Below are 6,095 nucleotides of genomic sequence, written 5' to 3' on the forward strand. Positions count from 1 at the left end.
TTCCCTCCCTCCCTCCCTCCTTCCTTCCTTCCTTCCTTCCTTCCTTCCTTCCTTCCTTCCTACAAACACTATGGGGGCACCTCTCAGCCCCACTGATTTCTGGACCCTCAGCTCCAAGGGGGCCCCAGACTCCCCTTGCCCCTGGGGTACAGGATGGCTCAAGACTTGAGAGCCTAGCAGGCAGGGGCTCCTGATATCTGTTTCCTCTTCTGCAACCACAAGCCAGGAGGTCCCTGCTGTGCTGTTTCCAGGCCTGGGGTATGAGTGAGGGGGCAACCGGGCAGGTGCCTGGAAGCCTCCTGATCCCAGCAGAACAGCTGTGCCTGCCAGACAAACCTTGACCTCTCCATTCACGTCAGTCCACTGACCCCAGGGCCCATGCAGAGGAGATTCTTTCTAAACGGCATTAGGACACAGTGTCTTGAGGGGGTCCTGCTCTGCAAACTGTGCACAGCAAAGCTTCATGAGTTTTCTGAGCACTCTGTGAGCGAAGCTTTCACCAGGGTCCTCTGCTTCCCATAGGAGCTATGTTGCTTTGTGGGAAGAAGGGCTGGGTCTCCTACATCCAGGTCTGAGGTTCCCGAGGACAAGTCTATGCAACACTACAGAGGTTTCCCCCTTCCCTGGATTTTCCAGATAATTCCGCAAAAGCAGAATAAGGTTGGTTTGGTGGTCAGAAATTACCGGGATACCTGGGAGAAGAGGACAAACAGGTTATACACCAGAGGCAGAAGGAGTTTCCAAAGTTTTGAAGCAAGAAAAACAAGACCTTCCATGCAGCGAGCTTTCCTCAGTCCTCAGAAGGGCACTTTGCATCGATATGTCTGAATCCACGACAAACAAGGCCAAGTCCCCTAGAGCTGAGGAAACTGAGGCCAAGAAGCTGCCAGCGTCCGGGAGTCCTCACCCCTACATAGTCCTGCCTCTAAAACAAGTCTACACCCACAACTCCAGGGGCTGAGCCGCCCCTCTGGGTAACCCAAAACTCTGAGGCCCCGCCCCCCCAGGGCCTGACTGTCCTCAGTGTGGCTAGACGGGGGAGTCACATGGGAGGAGCCTGAGAAGTGAGGCCCAGAAGCCACTCCCCCCCTCCCCTGGTGACTCAGGAGCCTCTGGGCACCTCACCCCGTCCTTTGTCTCCCTGCTTCCTGCTCAGCCAAAGGACAATGAAATCAACCTGCCCTGCAGCAAAGCCATCAGGAAAGAGTGACTAGAGAGCAATTATAAATTTATAAAAACAAAGACCCAATGAAGCTTCTAGGAGGTTTTGCTCCTAGCACTGAGGGGATCTGGGGAACTCTGGCCACTGAAACACCACGGTTTAAATTCCAACCTTGCTTCTAGAAACTGGAAGTTTAAATAATGGACTATCTTTTTTTCTTTAGAGGGATTCCCCCCTGCATACTGTTTGTAGAGACACTTAGCAAAATTACCCTCATCACTCAAGACAGAATTCTCTTTGGCCAAGGAGGCATTATAGACTTGATTCACCCACAGTGCTGGTGCAGCATAGTAATTCTGGGTCCACTTCAAAAAGCCAAGCTACCAGGGCTGGCCCGTGGCTCACTCGGGAGAGTGTGGTGCTGATAACACCAAGGCCACAGGTTCGGGTCCCATATAGGGATGGCCGGTTAGCTCACTTGGAGAGCACGGTGCTGACAACACCAAGTCAAGGGTTAAGATCCCCTTACCGGTCATCTTTAAAAAAAAAAAAAAAAGCCAATCTACCCTCAGAGAAAGTTTGCCCCTTGGAAGGGATGAGCAAGGCAGGCTCCTCCTTCTGAACTCAGTTCCCACAGGAGTGTTGCTGAAATTCTCGGGTCCCACAGGCTTTTTGGAATCACTGGGCAGTCCCCTAAGCACATGTTGGAAAAGAACAGCACACATTTATTTAAGTTCTGGAGACTTTGCCAAAAAGTCAGTGCACCAAGAAGCCCAGCCAACTGAGCCCAACTGCAGGGACCCCTTTCACATGGAGCTGAGCTCCAGCACATGCAGTGTGAAGGGCGCCCCCCAGAGTTGTGCAAGCTGCGGCCCACCCCTGGGGATGCAGGAACAAAAGCCGGGATCAGGCACATCACAAAAACGGAACTACACACAGCTGGTACACAACTGAAAGTGTGTGCACTCTCACCGGGAATGAAGAAATGCACAGTAGAACAATCAGGCATCATCTTCATGGTGCCAGGTAAGTGGACAAAGTTTCCTAAAAGCACTGAAAGACACTTTCTTGCAACCTCATTGGAAAACAATTTAGCAATATGTACCGACAGCTTTAAATATGTTTATATTCTTTGAACCAGTAATTCCACTCAGGGATTGCCACTCCAGGATAACCAAAAATGTAGACAGAGTTATGCAAAGATCATTACAAAATTAATACCAAAAAAAGGCAGAGATGGTTGATATAGTGAATTAATTATAATAGAATGAAGTATTTTATCACCATAAAAAAAATAAAATTAGGGCCGGCCCCGTGGCACACTCGGGAGAGTGCGGTGTTGATAACACCAAGGCCCCGGGTTCGGATCCTATGTAGGGATGGCCGGTTTGCTCACTGGCTAAGCGTGGTGCTGACAACACCAAGTCAAGGGTTAAGATCCCCTTACCGGTCATCTTTTTAAAAAAAAAAATTAAATTAAATTAAACAAGCCCTCCCCCATTAAAAAAAATCCTTACCATTACGCACTTAAGACTTATGCCTGAGAAGCGTGACCATAATAGGCTCTGCCACCCAGAACCACTGCGTGGAGTCACAGACAGAAGGGCCTTTGGAGGCCAAGAGCAGGGGACTTGTCCGAGGCCACACAGGGCACTAACAGAGATGAAAACAAGACCTCCAGGCCAGCTCAGTGCTCCGTACCTCAACTTTACAGTAATAAACTGGGTTTTAATAATATGGCATTTTTGGTAAAATCTCTCCTTATTGACATCCCTGTCTGTTTGCACTGAGTTTTTAAGAAGAAGAAAGAGACAGACTGCTCATGCAAACATTTTCTTAACCCTGGAGAGGGGCTGGGGCTTCCCCCAAGCCTCCCAGCCGCACCCTCAGTCAGTCACCCAGCGCCCCATCAACGCACACTTCTGCAGGGAGGTTTCACCGTCTCCAAAGTTCCTTGGCTCTGCTGCCCTTCTTTCCACCATCACCATTATATTTTATAGTTACCAAAAATCTGTCCAAGCCCTGCCCGGGGTTTCTGTCCTAGTTCCAAGTTCCCTTCAACCACCTCCTCTCTGCTTTCCCCGTCAACCCCAATCCAGTCCCTCCTGCACATCCCTCCAGGCAGCCAGACGGAGTTCTCTAAAAATACACACCTGAGCATGTCACTCTTCATCAGTGGCTTCCCAAGAAGTTCAAATACTGATGTTTAGACTCCTTAGCAGAGTTTACAAGGAGCACACCTGCCTGTCCAGCCTCATCTTCCTCCCCCCCACCCTCATCCTTGCCCTTCCCTACCAGCCTTCTGAAGCCACCTGGGAGATCCCGAGCCACCTGGATGCCACTCCCCCTTTATAATAGTCCAAGGGTCCCCTCCTCTAAGCAAGTCATCTCTAACACTACCATCCAGTCCACGTTACTTCTCACACTCAGCAAAAATGTATTGGGTGCCAGTTCGCACCAGGCAATGTTACAGGAAGACGGTGGTGAACAAAACAGACCATGGTTGCCGCCCCCATGAGACTTACATCTGAACCCTCCTTCCACCCCAGCAGCCATCGCTGCATCAGAAGTGCTGGTTTCCTCATCCGGGTGCTCCACTCAAAGAGATCTGGGAAGATCTATTCATCATGCTATCAGTGGCCCCTGCAAAAACACAGCCACTCCTGGGCAGTGCACAGATGCTCAGCAAGGCTGGCTGGCTAAGCAATCACCTTAAGAAGTGAAGCAGCGATGAGATACTACCCAGCCATAAAAAAAAAAAAGAAGTAAATACTGCCATTTGCAGCGACATGGATGAACTTAGAGAAAATCATGTTAAGTGAAATAAGCCAGGCGCAGAAAGAGAAATACCACATGACCTTACTCATCGGTGGGAGCTAAGAAAATAAACAAATAAATAAAAAAAGAAAGATTAAAAAAAAGATGTGGAGTAGGACACTGGTCCAGCGCCCCTCCGATGCACAGTCCCCAGTCACCCCTGCTTCACACATGTGTCACCCAGCACTGAGACTGTCTCTTTGCTCATCTCTCTCACCTCCCAGAATATAAACTTCACAAAGAATGAACCATTGCTCTTTATTAAAAAAAAAAACAACTCAGCATTCCCTGTGTCTACAAACTGGTACGTACTCAATGAAGCTGTAATACCAAGCTCAACCCACAGCAAGGGGCCCTGCCCCGGGTCTCATGCAAAACCTGGTCCTGCTCAAAGCCATGTTCATCCCAGAGGATAAGGAATCAATCCAAATGCTTAAGGGGATGTGTGTACACACACTTCGGGCACTTAGGACCCTAGCTACCTCAAAGGGTAGATATTTACTCAAGAAAAATGAAAACATATGTCAATACAAAGATTGTACTTGAATGTTCATGACAGCTTTATTTTTAATTACCCCAAACTGGAAACCATCTAAATGCCCCCAACAGGTGAACAGATGAACAAATTGTGGCTTACCCACTGAATTAGTGGGTTTCTGTTGCTTATAACAAAATACACAGAACTGGGTATTCTATACAGAAAAAATTTATTGCTTATAGTTTCTGAGGCTGGGAAGTCCAAAGATCAGGAACACATCTGATGGTGGCGACAGTGACCCAGAGTTCTCACACTGCAAGATGGTGGAAGCAGACAGCAGAGAGAGACAGACTCTCCTCTCTCCTTTTAAAGCCCTCAGAACCACGCCCCTGACCACTACACAATCCTACAATCCCAATCACCTCTTCAAGGCTCCACTTTTCAATTACCGTAATAGGATTTCCCACCTAGGATTTCCCACCCTCGTAACAGTCACAGTCGGGGCCAAGTTTCTAATGCACAAAACTTGGGGGACACAATTCAAACTTCAGTGAGTTTGGTGGGGACATATTTCAATCCACTACACCCATAAAATGGAGTACTGCTCAGAAGTGAAAAATACCTACTAACATACACACAACATGGATAAACCTCAAAATAATGCTGAATGGAAAAACTCAGACAAAAACAAGAGTACAAACTGTACCATTCCATTTACGTAAAAGTTCTTAAAAATTCATATGATCTTGGGCCGGCCCTGTGGCTCACTCGGGAGAGTGCGGTGCTGATAACACCAAGGCCAAAGGTTTGGATCCCACATAGGGATGGCCAGTTGCTCACTGGCTGAGCGTGGTGCTGACACCACCGAGTCAAGGGTTAAGATCCCCTTACCGGTCATCTTTTTAAAAAAAAAAAAAAAATTTCAAATGATCTCAGTGACAAAGCAGGTCAGTTCTGAGGGAGGCAGGGAAAAACGGATTACAAAGGGGCACAAAGAAACTTCTGGGGTGATGGATTTGTTTATTATCTTTTTGTCTGTCTGTCTGTCTGTTTTTTGGCAGCTGGCCAGTATGAATCTGTTTATTATCTTGACTGTGGAGGTTTCCCACACACACACACGTGTGCATCACTTAACCATGGGGACACATTCTGAGAAATGTGCTATTAGGTGATTTTGTTGCACAAACATCATAGAGTGTACTTACACAAACCTAGATGGTATAGCCTACTACACACTAGGTTATATGTTATATAGCCTATGGCTCCTACGTGAATAATGCCTTGTCCTATGACATGAGAGTGGCTACGACATCTCTAGACAATAGGAATTTTTCAGCTCCATTATAATCTTAAGGGACAATCGTTGCACATGTACTCGGTTGTTGACCACAAACGTCATTATGCAGCACATGACTCTGTGTGTATGTACACTTTAAACATTTACCATTTATTTTGTCATTTATCTCAATAAAGCCAGTTAAAAAAAAAGCAAACAAACCTACAGTACACTGAAGTGGCATTTTTTACCGCTCTGGTTCATAAAAACCTAAAAGTCTGACAACATCTGCTATTAGAAAGATTATAGGGAAATAGGGGCTCTCCTTCATTGCTGGTGGAAATGCAAATGTCACCCACAAG

At 47.2% G+C, this 6,095-nt stretch overlaps 1 protein-coding gene across 1 annotated transcript in view; it reads right to left on the bottom strand.

The window, feature by feature from the left end:
* Positions 1-6,095, bottom strand: part of ATP6V1C2 (ATPase, H+ transporting, lysosomal 42kDa, V1 subunit C2) — a 57,487-nt gene that overhangs the window by 41,966 nt on the left and 9,426 nt on the right. The gene's annotated exons all lie outside the window — the stretch shown is intronic.

The sequence above is a fragment of the Galeopterus variegatus genome, unplaced genomic scaffold (genome assembly GCF_000696425.1).
Source record: "Galeopterus variegatus unplaced genomic scaffold, G_variegatus-3.0.2 Scaffold755, whole genome shotgun sequence".
Classification (NCBI taxonomy): Eukaryota; Metazoa; Chordata; class Mammalia; order Dermoptera; family Cynocephalidae; genus Galeopterus; species Galeopterus variegatus.